Below are 17,663 nucleotides of genomic sequence, written 5' to 3'. Positions count from 1 at the left end.
CAAAAAAATATCAATTTGGATGGCAATTTGGCAGTGTTTATTAACATTTGATATGCATATGTCCTATAATTTAGCAATTCCATTGATCAGTATCTGCTCTAAAAAATCACCCACCTGTATACCAAGGAACATGTATAAATATGATTATTCTAATATTATTTGAAAGAGAAAATGAAAAAGCAAGAAATGAAATATCTATCAGTATAGGAATGGCTACATGCCTAATATGAACCCTTTGTATCTACAGAAAGAATAAGATAGATTTATATGAACCAACATAAACAGGTCTCCAATATATTCTTGAGTGAAAATAATAAATTGCAGTACAATACATACAGTAACAGGACATTTATGGAAGAATACACAAGGCAATACTGTATATTTATAACTGCCTATATATCTAAACGCACGGAAAGTCTGAAGGAGTTAACTGTAGTCTTAGAATTGGAAAGGCTATTCCTTGATAATAACTCCAAGACTACAACAGCTTAACACAATAAAAATTTATTCTATCCTCACAAAAAGTGTGATGTGGGACAGGTGGCCCTCCTATGTGATTCTCCTCCAAGTGGTGACTTAGAGATCTGGGCTGCTTCCATCATGTAGTTACACAATCTGGTGTGTGTGTGGCCTTTGGGGGTCTCTGCATCGGGGGAGGGGAAGGATGGAGGAGGTACATTGGCTTTAATGCCACAACCTAGAACTGACAACATGTCGTTGCAGCTCCTAGTTCATTGGCTAGAACTAGTCATATTGTCCCAACGTCACTACAGTCCCATCTTTGAGACACTTACATTTATTTCAAATATTTTTCACCATTATAGATAACACTATACTGCATGTGCACGTGATAATCTGGCAATCTCTTTGGATTGATATATCTATTTACAGTTTCGAACATATTTTACATCCATTATCTCAGACTAAACTTCATAAAAATCTCATGTGATAAGTAACCTAGTTATAATTCTCCTTTTTTTTTGCAATAGGAAAATTGGGGCCTCAAGAATCTCAACCAAGGCCTCATGGCTGTAAAAGAGCTGAGACTCAAAATGAACTCTGTGATGTTCTAAATCCAGTTCCCTTTTTCATTAGACACATGCCAATCAGCTTCCTGACCTATATCATATCTTTTAAGATGGCCTCAGTATGTGAAAATAAAAGGAACTTAGCCAGCAAATAGATAAGGATTTTAAGGAAATGAAAGAAATCGCTGTTGCCGAAATCTGGGTCAGAGTGGTTTTGAAAAATGTTTGTTTCCATGTCTGTCTCCTTGATTACAGCCTGACTTTCTAAGTGGGATTAGGCCACATTCACCTCTACAGTCCCAGGTCTTGACCCGTGTTGAGCCCTAGATATTTATTGAATGAATAAATAAATAAATGGTGACAGAGATACACCTTCCATATCCCCTGCCATAAAATCATAGCATTTTCAACCTTGAAGAAATCTAGACCCTTGCTACTCAAATGTAGTCCTTGAAACAGCAACATCAAGATCACTGGGAACTTGTTAGAAATGAAGACTCTCAGACCTCACACCACCCATAACTCAATCAGAATCTTCATTTTAACAAGATTTCAAAATGAATCATAAGCACTTGAAAGTCTGAGTAAATTCAAAAAATAAATACAAGTTTGAGTAAGTCAAATGCACCGACCTTGAGTAAACTCTTCTGTTGTATAGATAGAGAAGCTCTATAGATACTCCAACCTTAGATATAAGCCACCCTGCAAGCAAAGTCCCCCCCCCCCGACTTTACTGATCCGATACTTTTTTTTTCTTCAAGATTTTTGGGTATTTATTTGAGAGAGAGGGAGAGGGAGAAAGATCACAGAGGGAGAAGCAGACTCACCGAGAGCAGGGAGCCCAACGTGGGGCTCAATCCCAGGACCCTGGGATCATGACCTGAGCTAAAGGCAGATGCTTAACCAACTGAGCCACCCAGGTGACCTGACCTGGTACTTCTTTACACTATACCTTCTTCTTAACATAAAAGAAATGCACAATAAGTGGAGTTTGTTTAAATTCAATACATTGTCTGTGCAAGGTTGGAAGAGGTAAGGTGGTTTTTAGTGATATGATACTGACACCAATTCTCATATGTGGAGTTTTTTATATCACGCCACACAATTCTCTGACACCAGCCGGCTGTCCTAAAATTCAGCTCAATTTTGACACTATCTACCCAGAATTCACATCAGACACTACAGGCTAAAGACTCAGTCCCACAAGACTGCCCCCACTTCAGATGCCAATCACAAGTCCAGATTGTCCTGTGCTTCTGACCAACCCGCTTTATTTTTTTTTAAGATTTTATTTATTTGTCAGAGAGAGACAGAGCACGAGCACACAAGCAGGGGAGCAGCAGGCAGAGAAGCAGGCTCCCCGTCAAGCAAGGAGCCCGATGCGATGCGGGACTCCAGCCCAGGACTCTAGGATCATGACCTGAGCGGAAGGCAGACGCTTAACTACCTGAGCCACCCAGGCATCCCTAACCAACCCACTTTAAATCAGCGATTCCCACAAACCCCTCTTTGGGTTCAATTAATTTGCTGGAGTGGCTCATGGAACTCAGAAAACAGTTTACTCACTAGATTACCAGTTTATGACAGAGGACATTGAAGGATACGAATCAGTAACCGATGAAGAGCTACAACACATGAGGTCCCAAACAAAGGAGCTTCTCTCTCCACCAAGTTCGGAACCTGGCACAGCAGCATGTGGATGGGTGCAGGTTCAACAACCTGGAAGTTCTCGGAATCTCACCCTTTGGGGTTTCAATGGAGGCTTCATTACATAGCTATAATTGATTAAACCACTGGCTATTGATGACTGAACTCTACCTGTAGCTCCTCTCTCCTTCTGGAGGTCAAGATTGAAGGAGGGGGACAGGACTAAAAGTTTAAACCCTCCAATCACACAATTGGCTCCCCTGGCAACCAGCTGCCATCCTTACTAGCTTTCCAAAAGTTGCCTCATTAGCATAACAAAAGACACTTTGCTACCCCCCTCACAGGAAATTCCAAGGGTATTAGGAGCTCCCACCAGGAATGGACAAAAACAAAATATATATTTATTATAAATCACGGTATCACAAATGATACAACTAGTATGTTATATCTGGAGAAAATTTATAAAACACAGAAGATTGAGTGGCATGCAGGAAAAAGCACCCCAGTGTTACTGGTGATATTTCTTTTCTCACCACTTTTAATATCCCTATTCATTCTCCAGGCCTCCTTCCCAAGGCTGGCCCTAGTTTTCCTGTCTTACCATCATTGCATGAAGTCACTGTGGCAAGGCATACATACTAAGGACAGCCCAGGAGTGTACCTCACAGGAGAAGAAACTAATACTGACTCTGCTAGCCATTCTTACAAAGATGATCTCCATGAATCCGTATACTACCCAATAAAGCTGATACTACATGCATTTCACAGATAGAGAAAACTAAGCTCAAAAAAAAGAAGTACCTTGCTTAAATCACTCTATAAATGCAGGCTCTTTGGTCACAAAGTCTCAGATGGCCTGAGATCGACCTTCCTAGGCTCTCTTGGGTAAGGGATAGTAAGTGAGGCCAGCAACCTCCAGTTCTCCAGTTTAGAATAATTCAAATGGGGGCAGAGGTCCACTGGCTTTAGGATGACAATGTCTCTGCTTCTTTGAAAATACTGAAAGGAATGACTGGAGAACGTCCCAATTCTAAGCCTCCTGGCCATATTCCAGCCAAGTTCAGAGCCCTGGCACCCCGAAGTCGGCTCTGAACACAAGACTGCAAATAGCTCTTCCCCTGCTTGGAGATGTGGTTGCTCTCCATAGCATCAACTCAGATGACTAACGAAACAGCATCACCACTGGTTCAACATTATCAGCACAAGGTGGGAAGGTTGCTAGGAAGCTAGGAACCTCTAAATATGTTCTGTGATCCTAGCTGCATGCAGATCAAATGAGAGTTTCCAAACACTGGGTCCCCAACACTTCTGCTCCTTGATCCACAAATCTGGGAAATGATTTCAAGTGAGAACACATGAAGATCAAGGAGCTTTGTTTGTCCATGTAGAAGTGACTCATGATTAGATGAGAAATATGACTTAGTAACCAATTACTGGTTAAATCAGAGGCTTCAAGTCACAGATTTTTAAGATTTTCAACATCAGGAAACAGAGGACCAAAGATGTAAAAGGGCCAATGTTGCATGGCTAGTAAAGCTGAGAAAGAATTAGAAACTGGATCTAATTCATACTTTTCCCATTCTGTGAGATCTTTGCAGTATTTATACCTATTCGGTAGCCCTCTCCTTTTTTCTATCAATATGATTATTTTCCTAGGTTNCAATCCCAGGACCCTGGGATCATGACCTGAGCTAAAGGCAGATGCTTAACCAACTGAGCCACCCAGGTGACCCCACCGGGTACTTCTTTACATTATACCTTCTTCTTAACATAAAAGAAATGCACAATAAGTGGAGTTTGTTTAAATTCAATACATTGTCTGTGCAAGGTTGGAAGAGGTAAGGTGGTTTTTAGTGATATGATACTGACACCAATTCTCATATGTGGAGTTTTTTATATCACGCCATACAATTCTCTGACACCAGCCGGCTGTCCTAAAATTCAGCTCAATTTTGACACTATCTACCCAGAATTCACATCAGACACTACAGGCTAAGGACTCAGTCCCACAAGACTGCCCCCACTTCAGACGCCATTCGGTAGCCCTCTCCTTTTTTCTATCAATATGATTATTTTCCTAGGTTATCTCTTCCACCCCCATGGCTATGAAAACCACCTATATGCCATGGACTCTAAAGTTCGTATTTCTAATTCTGATATCACTCCAATTTGGTATCACATCAAAAGTACATGTCAAATAGCTTCTCNATGGCTATGAAAACCACCTATATGCCATGGACTCTAAAGTTCGTATTTCTAATTCTGATATCACTCCAATTTTGATATCACATCAAAAGTACATGTCTAATAGCTTCAATGACATCTCTACTTGGATATCTAACAGACATCTCAGACTTAATTTTCCCCAAACAAAACTCTTTATCCCCATTGCTACCCAAATATGTTCCACCTTCAGTCTTCTCCAGGTAGATAAATACACCACCCTCCATGTGGTTACTCCATCCAAAACCTAAACTCACCCTGAATACTCTTTTTCCCTCACAACCCACATCTAATCCATCAGCATGTCCCATTGGCCACAAATCCAGAAGATGTCCCAGATCAATCCACTTCTCATCACCATCACTGCTTCCATCCTCTCTCATTTAGATTTCTCCTGATCAGTTTCCTTCTTTCACATTTGCCCCACTCCAGTCCATTTCCTAACACCCAGAATGATCTTTGACATCAGTTCATGTCGCTACCCTGCTTCAAACCATCCAAAGGCTTCCCAGTATTGGGGGAACTCTGTAAGGCCTCAGTGATCCAGCCCCTGACCACCTGTTTGACTTCATCTCTGTCATTCTTCCTTTTGCTGTGTCCACCCCAAACTAACCAACCTTTCTCTACACCTTTAACATACCAACCTAATTCCAGACTAGGCCTTTGCTGGTGAGTTTCCCTCACCCCAGGGGCTCTTCCCCAGATCTCCTTATGTACACCCTCTCCCTACACTCAGATAGATCTGTTCACATGTAAGTCCCTCCAGAAGGCCTCCCCTCACCATGCCATCTCAAATAACTCCTCTGTCCCCTATCCATTCTCTAGTCCATCTCTTGGCTTTATTTGCTTTATAGCACTTAGCAGTTTATATATTTATATATAAAATATATTTCCTAATTTCTTATATATATATTTACTCATTTATTGTCTCTTTCTTTCTAGCATCATGTCTCCTCCCAAAACTGCTAATTCATTAGGATCATAGACCACTGTATCTTCATTACAGACAACAAGCCTTTCTATAAAGGGCTTTGCAAGTCGAAAGGTCTCTGTTGCAATTGTTCAGCCCCGTCACTGTAGCATGAAAGCAGCCATAGATGATATGTAAATGTGTGAGCATGGCTGTGTTCTACTAAAACTTTATTTACAAAAATAAGTGGTGGGCTGGATTCTGCCCATGAACACTAGTTTGTTGACTTCTTATCTAGACGAGGACTTGGCATGTAGAAGAAGTTTGGTAAATATTTATCAAGTGCATAAATAAATGAGAGATCTAAACAGAACGCTCTCTGGGAGGAAATGCTGAAAATAATAGAAGGGAAAGGGGGAAAATAAATATTCAGCGTAATGACTCTAGCATATATCTGGCAATAGCTTATCATTTAAAAAGCCTTATTGTCTCTTATGGGCGTAACACTAAAATTTAATATTTCTACCCTGCTGAGACTTAGCAAAGAGCTAAGACTATACTTTGAACTAAGATCACACTTATCAACTGTACCATAAGGTCTCAGGAGACACCTGAGATCCAACCTAAGGACCTCATCACACTGCTTAGACTAGATAGCACCTGAATATAGAAGGAATGGTATGTCCCATCAGCTGGTGATAAAATGACCCACAGTTTCTAANCTGCTTAGACTAGATAGCACCTGAATATAGAAGGAATGGTATGTCCCATCAGCTGGTGATAAAATGACCCACAGTTTCTAAAAGATTTGGTGGATTACCTACTATCAAAGTTTTCCTTTGATTCTGCTATCCCCTGAACTGCATTTTCACTCTTTTTGTACTTCAATTTTTCCCAGATATCCTTTATAATGTATACACATTGTGATTAGAATTCTGTAATTTATTGTGGGTCTGCATCTGCCAAAGATAGGATTACTCAACTACCGAAAGAAGGTATAAACACAATCGGAGACATGATTTTGAGGGAAAGCATCTTCTGCCTTGAGGACAGTGGATTCCCAAAGCCCTGCATGGGAAGGAAGCTCAGGTCTGTGCCGGGAGGGTAACTGCCCATTTAAGGATAACAGAGCGTAAAGGCTCACGAGCTCACCCTCTATTAAGCGGGATAATAAATTGGCAACTTACAGGTGCCAGGAAAACCGTGTCAGCTCCTGCAGCTCTGCTGAGAGAAGAGGAGTTCAGAATTCATTTTCCATAGAAACAATGGCATACACAATGCCTAGACTTTATTGAAATAGCGTGGAGACTCTGAACTTCAAGCACAGCAGGAGTTGAGAAGGCATTCATGGGGGCCTCACCACCATTTCTAAAAACACCTGTTTCAAGAAGAAGGTAATTTTGAGTTCTGAGCAACTGACATCCAGGTAAAAACCTCTGGGGTATAATGTGTTCAGAGAAGGGGTTGAGATACATTCGGATCCTCTACGTTGGGGAAAGAACTAAAATGCGGGATAGATGGAGACGAATCATTCTCTCACTGTTCTTTTTTCCTCTGAGCTAGATCCTTAAGTTAACCAAAATTTTATTTTANGGGGGCCTCACCACCATTTCTAAAAACACCTGTTTCAAGAAGAAGGTAATTTTGAGTTCTGAGCAACTGACACCCAGGTAAAAACCTCTGGGGTATAATGTGTTCAGAGGAGGGGTTGAGATACATTCGGATACTCTACGTTGGGGAAAGAACTAAAATGCGGGATAGATGGAGACGAATCATTCTCTGTTCTTTTTTCCTCTGAGCTAGATCCTTAAGTTAACCAAAATTTTATTTTANTGGAGACGAATCATTCTCTCACTGTTCTTTTTTCCTCTGAGCTAGATCCTTAAGTTAACCAAAATTTTATTTTATTTTTTTTTAAGATTTTGTTTATTTCTTTGACAGAGACAGCCAGCGAGAGAGGGAACACAAGCAGGGGGAGTGGGAGTGGAAGAAGCAGGCTCCCAGCGGAGAAGCCTGATGTGGGGCTCGATCCCAGAACGCTGGGATCACGCCCTGAGCCAAAGGCGAACGCTTAACCACTGCGCTACCCAGGGGCCCCAACCAAAATTTTAAAAACTAAAGAAAGTAACTTTATAAACTAAGGGAAAGCAACCTTTCCTCCTGCCCTTCAAATTCTGATTTCTTAAAGAAGGGGCAACGAATCAGGAAATGAGCAAAAATGTATCTTTTACAAAGCTCTAGTCTTCCAAAAAGCTGTGATCTCAAAACCTTTTTGCAGTACTTTTGTAAAAGCGCAAGCATGACTTTTTCAGAAAGTTGCTGATGAGCGCCATCTACTGGGAATTACCCCAAACTCTGTCGGGAAAGTTCAAAGCAATAAGCAATGAAATTCAGGACTCATGTTGCGCAATGGCCTCTTGGCACAGGAAAGGAAACTCCTGGGAACCCAGGCAAAACCTTTTGGGTTCATCTGAAAAATCTTGCCTTGGTCCTTTGCATAGGTACTGGGATAGAGTTAGGGTATTTCACTTCCAGGAGAAAAGATGTAAAATAAGCCTTCAGGAAATCGAGGCTCCAGAACATTTCTTTAAGAGGTCTAGGGCTTAGGAGTAGAATGTAATGGAGAGGGGGTACTGTCCAAGCAACCTCTCCTCTCACAGCCTCCAGGTAACTAGAAAGAAAGATTCAGTCATCTGAATATCAGATTTGCCTCAAAATTCTCTTCTCTGTGGACAAAACAAGTCTTGAATATTTAGTCTGAATTAGGTCCTCCACTTGACAATGACTGTCACTGTCTGGTGAATAACACTCGTGTGTATGTGAAATCACAATGACTGATCTCTCATATTCTTAATAAATTATATTCTGGTTGGATCCACTGACTAAAAATGCCACACAGTCCTGTGAGGTAAACAAAATTTTCATCTCTGGATTTCCCCACGTCAGAGCTAGAACATCCGCTGTCAGTGTGGGACTTCTGTGTTCCTCATAAGGCCTTTCGCCATCGGTCCATGGGGTGTTCTTTCAAGGAATTTGGCTCTCACAAAAAGGTTTTCATATAAAAGGGCAGCAGTAGAATCACCCTACCACAGACAATGGATGATAGAGAATGAAGTTTCACTGAGAATGGACAGTACTATGGCAAACTAGTAAGAACACGGATTTGAATTCCAGCTCTGCCACTTACCAGCAGGATGACTTTGATTAAGTCTTAACGTCTTCATCATCATATCTCACTCTGTAAAATGGGGTATTATTGCCTCATAAGGTTGTTATGAGAATTAAAATAAGATCTTGTTTTCTAAGTCACCCAGCATATAATAAGTATCAAACAATTTTTCTTTCTCATTTTGTTTTTCATAGGGCCCTGATAGATAGTAGATGTGTGAGCTTTTCCCAGGCTGTCTCATCAGAATTCAAAGCAGTTACCTTTGCTGTTCATTCCAGGGATGTCTGCAGTGTATTACTGCAGAGTCAGCTCGTAAAGTATGCATGAAGTCTCTCTAACCCAGTGTTTTTCACCAAGAAATAAACCGCGTCCTTGTAGGTGCCTATAAATAAAAAGAGAAGATTTCCGATCACATTTTGCATGTGCCAAGAGTAAACACCTGCATTTCTCGAGGGAATTGCTGCAAGGGTATTAAGAGGAAAAGTTACCTATGCAGATAAGTCAAAATTCCCCAAATGCCACCTTACCAAAATCAATTTATAATAAATTGGCAAAAGTTTAAGAACTTTTTTCCCCCTACCACAGCTTTCCTTTCCTTTATTCATGAACTGCAGCTCCGAAGAACTTTATCTCAAACTAGCAAACACACAAGAAATGTCTTGGTCATATAAATTGGTAGTTTGGTTAGATTAACATTTGCAAACAACCTTAGATTTTAATATCAACATGTTGAAATTTCAAAAGCAATGAAATACTTTCCGTTGTTCATTCATTTATTAATTCATAAAACATTTATTGAACATCAAGCTTGAGCCAGGCAGTGTTTCAGGTGCTGAAAGTAAAACAGTGAACCAGACAGGCAAAGCATTCCTGCATTCACAAAGTTTAACATTCTAGTAAGAGGAAACTGATAATAAGCATGGAAACAAGTAAGTAATATACAATTTCAGAGAATAATAAATACTATGAGAAAATACAACAGGATAAGGTAGTACTCTAGGAGTCAGCACTCTTGGACTCTCTGAGGGAATATTGCTTGAGCTAAAATCTGGTGACAAAAAAGAGCCATGAAAGAAATTGGGGGACAGAGCAGTCACAGGAAGGGAATAGCAAGTGCAAAGGTCCTGAGGTAGGAGCCAGGTAATTATGTTTATGGGCAAAAGGAAGGCTACTGTGGCTGGGCAGTAAGAAAGAGGTTGTAGGCTATGCTTCTCAAACTTGAATGTAAATACAAATCGCCTGGGGATGTTATTAAAATGCAGAGTCTAATTTAGTGGTCTAGGCTGGGGCCTGAGGCTCCACATTTCTCATAAGCTACCAGATGGGGCTGATACTATGGGTCCTTGAAGCCCACTATGACTAGCAAGAATATAGGGCCTTGTAAGCCATGGGACAATGTTTGGATCTCCTGCAATTGCAATGGAAAGCCACATTTATGTGACGTCCTCATATCTCTAGAGCCTTTCTCAGTTACACAAAGATTTCATACCTCTTGGTTATTTTCCCCCTACCCAGCACAAAGCTGAGTAGTTTGTAGATGCACTATAAATGCTTGTGTTAATTGATAAGGCTGATTATCTTGACCCTTCTTTGTGGTTTACCTGGTGCTAGAAAAGAGTAACAAAAATAATGTTGGAATGGGTTGACACAAAGTTAGATTATAGATGGACTTTGGAGCATGTATTGATGGGTTCAAATCCTATAGGGACAGCTGAGAGATCTTGGGCAAAATGCTCGACTTCTGGAGCCTTGATTTTTCTCATTTACAAAACAGAAATATCTCCTTCATTAGAGACACATGAAAATTACATGCAATAGTAAATTGTTAAGTGTCTTGCAATAGAAGGGCTCGAAAAGTATCCACTCTCTCTTCCCTGGCTCCCCCTGACTGTCAGCACGAGGGCATTTGTATCAAAAGCATAATCTGTAAATTATATAGAGTAAAGCTGATTTTCGGATTAAGAATTCAAGGCCATTTCCATGTAAAGTACCTGGTTATGGCCCCATAACATTTGTTTATTGCTAATTACACCTAAGTTCTAGCCCTAGCTCAATTACTAACTTGCTTGGCAATCTTTGATAAGTCCCTTGACCACCTGTGGGACTCTGTAAAATGAAAGATTAGAATAGATGGTCCTGCCCAACTCTGGGATCTTCGAACTATGATCGCCCTGGTAAGAGTTCTGAGAGAGTGGACTTGTCTCCCAGGAAACATGGCAGAAGCCAGGTAGCCAGGATGGTTGGGTGATGAGATCCGAAGCCATCAAGAACATAAGTGGAAACCTTGTCCACTAACCTTGGCCGACAAACAGCTTCATTCCCTTCTCTTCAATTCCATTATTCTAGGAACTAGAATGTCAGAACTATTAACTCATCCTCATTGAATCTTTAATATTTTTAAAAGCAGCTGGCATCAGAGAAAAAAATTGAGAACAAGGCTTAATGGAATCAAATCTATGTGCTCCTCTGGTTTTTGTTACTTGGTTGTTGCTGTTGTTGGTTTGTTGTCACACAAGGTTATAACCTTTTATTTCCAAAACTATCTTTGAGATGAAAAGAAATCTATAAAGCGCTAAAATTTTAAATTGAAAATATTTAAGGAGGATGTTCAAGGGTTCATATCTCTTCTGGTCTTGACCACCTCCACCCCTTCCTCACCCCAGCTTGAGATGTTTGTTGGATTTTATTTGTTTTCTTGTTTTTGTTGTCGTTGCTGAGACAGTGAAGCATAATAAAAATGAAAACAACTCCAGCAGCAAATGCCTCTGACACTAAGAAATGACAACCGTGGAGAGAGACGGGTTGAAAAGGGAACTTAGGCGTCTTGTCTAAGGGAAATGGTTTTTCAGTGGAGACTTTGAATGAGCAGAGGCTATTTCTGAAAAGGTCAGATGCTTCACCCCAGCACAATGTTTTCCCACTTCCTTCAGAGGAGACCAGTTACTTTCAGATATGTCAACAAAGTGCCCCGAAATTCAAGACCCAGCCAAAACAAAGACTCTCTTTGTAGCCTATTTACCCTCTGCCTTAGGCCTTTTGCTGTTTGTCTTCTTGATCCTGCTGTTCTGAAGACTTGAAATGCTCGAAAAAATGGAACAAATATCCAAAAACCAGGTAAGGGTGACACCCGATGTGATTTCAGAGAGCCCATGGCAGTCACAGATCACACCGTGTTTAAGAGATTAAATTACGTGTACTAAAGGTGTGACACCCTAAATCCGCCAAATTATATGTGTTTCCTAGATCCATGGGTCTGTGGAGCAGGCAAAGGAGCAGGTGCTGCTTACCCAAAACATTGGCTCCCTAATATCATCTCTGCTCTTTCCTGGCCAAGGGCACCCGTAATTACCTCCCGTAAACTGAACCCGCAACCCCACCATCCTCCACACACACCCGCTGCTGAAAATTGTATTGGCAATTAATATGTCAGGAAAATGCTAGGGGATGTGAACACTGGTAATTTTATACCATAGATATTCAAATTAAACCTCGAGACTGAGTGTTTGCAGTGTCAAATTTTAGAATAGTTGCAGAAGAAGAGAGAAACACAACCTTCCTCCTGCTATCTCCTGACGAGGGGCAAAAAAGAATGTTCCGAGGGGATGTAATAACCTTGGCTCCATCTGTAGACTTGACTTCGGAACATTAAGAACAAAAACACACTAATTATGGGTGATGCTCCTTGTGTTCCTCTCCAAATGGAAGGGGATGGGGCTGTTTTTTGTTCTGTACGATTCCTTGAGTGCCGAGAATCTTTTTAATGAAGAAAAATGTCAGACACTGATAAGTTTGCAGGAGCCCACTCTCATTCTGTGCCTTATCTTCCCAGGACTGTTGTGGTTTATAGACTCTTGGTCAACTACAGCCACAAAAGAAGCATCAGCATAGCCCCAGTTGGGAAGTCCCGCAAAACCATCTCATGCAGAGAAGGAAAGCCTCCGGGCCCTTCAAGCTGAATCAAAGGGGAAAGCTTTATAAAGCTTTAGATTCTCCTGAGGCTGTGGTCTTAAAGAGTCCCTTCACTAATTCTTGTAAAGGAAGAAAGAAAACTAACATTGGTTGTTTAGGTCAGGTCAGAACTGTGCATATATGACATAATTCAATATTTACAGGAGACCCACTAGGAATGTATTAGCCATCAGCATTTTACAGATGAAGAAGTGAAGACATATGGATTAGCTACATAACTCGGTCAGTGTGTCCTTTGTGGAATTCAAACTCAAGTCTTCCTGGGCCCTTCCCTATTCCCAATGATTCCAATTTCTATGTCAAGAACCGTTAGGGCAGGATGGGAGACACACATGGTTTAGCTAATGGAATTCCTTCCTAGGGTTTCCCAATTCACTGTACATTGATTAAATAAGCAGTATCTTTCCCACACGTGTACCACAATACTTTTGATTGTGCATTGATGTTATTGATGAACGAGCAATGCCTTTAAGGTGCTAATTAACTAATAGCATTTTCTCATGATTGCATGTTTTCCATCGGTAGATACCAAAAGTTCAATATTATCTCATAGATATATGAATATTTTGTCATTAGGGGGTTTTCTATACTCAAGAACTGCTATTCTCCATGTAGCTTCTTCAATTTATTCTTTAATATATGATACACACTGAGCACCCCAGAATTAAATTATGGCACCGTGCGTTTCGCTTACGTGAAAAATGGAAGTCATCCATGTCCGGTTTTAAGCTCAGGAAAGAACTACTTCACTATACATTGATAACTGATTTACAAATTGTGATCTAAGGGCTATCTGGGACTTGATAACTAACATATCATATTGCTAAGCACTAGCTTACACCTATTAAGTCGGACTCTCTGGAGATAGGGCCCAAGAAATTGCATTTTTTTGCAAGTCCCCTAGGATATTTTATTACCCATAAAGTCTGAGGACCTCTAGTGAAAACTAATAGCATGAAATAAGTTCTGACCCAACTACACAATGCTGGATCTAAATAAGACTCGAGGGAGTAACATAAAAGTATATAGAATGTAAGACCTTGGACACGGCGTCTTTGTCCCTGGGGAGCATAGACTATGGTCTATACTGTCCATCCGTTTACACCAAGGCAAAGAAAAAGGCTTCAGTGTTCAAATCAGCAACACAGAATTGTTAACATATTATTAACCAAAGAGATTAGCCAAAGGGATTTTTCCCCCTATTCTGAGATGGGAGGATGCTTTGCCAAACTACATTTGGAATCTTTTTTTTAAAATTCTCTATCTCTCCTACTTAATATAGCTCAAATCAAATGTCATGCCTCAATATTGATATAGCCTCTGTCTTTACTGCTGTTGTTTATTTCATTCCATTTGTTTTCACATCCAGACCCCCTTTCTTTGATGTATGCCTCAAGTTGGGAATGGGAGTTCATCCTAGTGAGTCTGTTGTCTGTCATCATGAACAACTAACTAGCTTTAGGAACTGCTAGGAAAATGGAAACTCCAATGCCATGAGAGATGTGGAATCTTGAACTCTCAGTCTGGGAGAGCAAGAAGATTCCATCTTGAACCTTCCAACTTCATGATTGGTAATGGCCCCCTGGGACATTACGTTGAGAAGGATTCTGAGACCACACTCAGGTTAAATAGGAAAGACTAGTGGGATTGATTATGGGCAATGTGGCAGTAAAGTGCCAGGCATTTGGTATTCTTGCTCTTAGGGATTCAGTATTTGCACTGGAAATGCCTGCCAAGTTATATAGCACCCAAAGTCAGAGAGTTCTGGAAACTTCCCCTCTTTCAAATCTTGCATTTTTAATGTAAGAGAAGCAGTATACAGAAAGGATGTTTCCCAAAGCTACATAACTATTTGAAAATGCAGGACCAATTCTAGAACTCAATTTTCCCCCAATCCAGTTCTATTAGGTATCCCCAGTGATGTCTCAGAATGAAAAAATTTCCTCTTAATCTTAGGCATATCTGTTACATAGCTTCTGGAAAGAAAGTTGAGCAAATCTCCACTGTGCCAGGTCAGTGAGCACTTTCGCTAGGCAGTGGGTGGTGACCTCTCACCCCTGATACCATGTTGGCCAACAAACCACCAAGAAATAATCTGGAATATTCCAAGGAATAGTCCAACCTTAGAAGAACCAAACAAGAGAATGACTGGTTCTGTTCTCCTAAGCAGGAATATATTTTCAGGAAAATTGGAGGACAAGAATACTCTCTGGGATAAAGTTGGTTCTGAAACAAGACAGAACTGAAGGAAAGCTGCATGTTGTGATGTGCTCTTCCTCAGAACCTACTGGCTTGAGGGGATGGAGTTTAGCCCCGTAGGGTGATGGTTTAGATTCTCCTTCCCAAATGTGCTCTGAAATGCAGCATGATAAAGTCCATAATCAAAGGGCTGCATTCCTCCCGATGGACACACACATGGAGACGCTCACAGCTGTATAAATCGCTCACAGTTAAATAGGATTCCACCAGTCCAGACAACTGGGACTAAAAGGAAAATGAGTGTCACAAGCATTTTAGCACTTTCCTTCTCTTGGAACCACTAAATAGTTCCCTTTTGTTTCTTTGTTCTTTCATTTTAATGGTCTTAAATGGCTTTCTCTTTAAATTAAAAAAAAAAAATTCTGCACACAATATGCCTCCAAGGCTCTAAGACCCTGGTTACACTCTCCAGGGCATTGGTGCCCATAAAGAAACTAGAGTGCCATCCAAGAACCTTAAGCAGACTCATGCTATAGTACAGGTGTTGTCTGCCGATCAATTACAGAAAACAAGGGAATGAGAGCAGAGTGCAAGGAATGAGGCAAGGCTTAGGGGCTGTCCATGTGACTGCACCCTGTGATGCTGGCAACAGGACAAAGTTATAAGGAAATGTGTCTCATTCCCCAAGCGTGAGGTTTTCCTATTTAGCATGGCTACGCTATACCAGGCCCGATAAGACTAACTAGAAAGTTAAGGGTAAGAGGAGAGTGGCAAGAAACTGCAACTAGACTCTCCTGCTAGATTTGCAGGCACATCCCACTGGCAGCTCAGATAATAGCAGGTTTGGGGACTTTGTGCAAAACAGAAAAAGGCACCTGTTGCTCAAAACACTTTATTGCCATCTGCTGGAATGTTGTCAAAATAACTCTTCGTATCTAGGGTGATTGCATGTGAATGTTGCCTCCTAGAGGTGTTCCCTGTCACTGCACAACCCAAACAACTAAATTGAGGTCAACTTGAGAGGAAATCTAGTCTGGTAGGCAGAAGAAGAAACCCCAAGGCTATGCAAGCATGGTTGTAGGCCAGAAATCAGTCTACACCAAGAAACCATAACCATGTAAAAATCAAAGTAAAGCATTATCCAAGATGAAGCATTCCAGAGGGAGGCTGAGCTCAGAAAGCCAGTGGGGTCATTGCCTCTGGTCATACAACCAGTTGTTGAGGAAGGCAGAGGGAGCCTGATAAGCCCAACACAGGCCCAGCACCAGCCAGACTGAGGAAGCTGGGCAGACTCCAGCTCAGAGAATCCAACACAGGCCTTCAGAAGGCAACTCTAAGTTTCAAAGAGTGAGGGACAAGCTGAGGCTGCCTATAACAACGGCCATCCTCAGCTCTAAGGAGAGAAGGGCTGCAAAGCTTGGGGTTGTGGCGGGGTTCCATAGTCATTCAACAAACATTTATAAAGCACCTACTATGTGCTGAGCATTATGCTAGGTGAAGAGGGTACAGAGATGAATAAGTCATGACCCCTACCCTCAAGGGACTCTTGTTCTGATAAATGCTCCAAAAGCAACATTTTTGGTGAATCTTACAATTCATGAAAGAAAGCAGTACATATTTAATGAATGCTGCAATATGCCTGGCCCTTTACTAAGCACAGGACATATAAAGTGAACTAGAAACAGTCCTCACCTGTAAGGAACCTATGGACAAGTAAATAGGTAATTGCAATACAGGGTGTGCATGCACCGCCGGACGAGTCAGCACAGAGGACTATAGGAGCATGTAAAAGGGCCCTTAAGCCAGGCTTGGGGGACCCGGGAAAGGTTCCAGGAAGACGCAATAATGAAGGGGAGACCTGCAGAGAACACGGTTCCTTCCCACAAGGGGTTTAGAGCACTGGCCTGAGCTATCCAAGAAAGTAGTCACATAAAGCAACTGAGCACTTGAAATGTGGCCAGTGCAATAAATTAATTTTAATTCATTTAATGTTAAAACTAAAGCAATGCCAAAAATTTTTTTTCCATTAAACACACTGTATTGTTTTGGGAGAGTAACATTTCACTCTAACCACTGCATGGCCTAAGATATTACTGTTAATGTTATAATAGGTGTGTACTTTTTCCTTTTAGAAGACTTGAAATTACGTCTGAGGCTCTCATTATATTTCTACTGGATAGCACTGGTCTAGACCAAAGAGACAGTCATACAATCAAAACAGTAAAGGAAAGTATTCATTATAATTGCTGCAATAGGAGTTGATTCACCTACCACCGGCTGTTGCCTGGAAATATTAAGACAAATGCTGAGAAGAAATTAGACGGCAGAGAAAAGACGACAGATTAAATGCAAATTAATGCAACCTGAATTTATGAAGAAATGGGTAGCTCATGCATTGCCAGAGGGGAAAAAAACCAATATATTTCCGAGGGGTAGCTCATAATTGGGGCAGAGACAGGTCTATGCACTGGGCAGAGTGGTGACCAGGAAAGTGGTAGGAGTATGATACTCACTATAC

The sequence above is a fragment of the Ailuropoda melanoleuca genome, chromosome 6 (assembly GCF_002007445.2).
Source record: "Ailuropoda melanoleuca isolate Jingjing chromosome 6, ASM200744v2, whole genome shotgun sequence".
Taxonomy (NCBI): domain Eukaryota; kingdom Metazoa; phylum Chordata; class Mammalia; order Carnivora; family Ursidae; genus Ailuropoda; species Ailuropoda melanoleuca.
Note: the sequence above shows the minus strand (reverse complement) of the source record.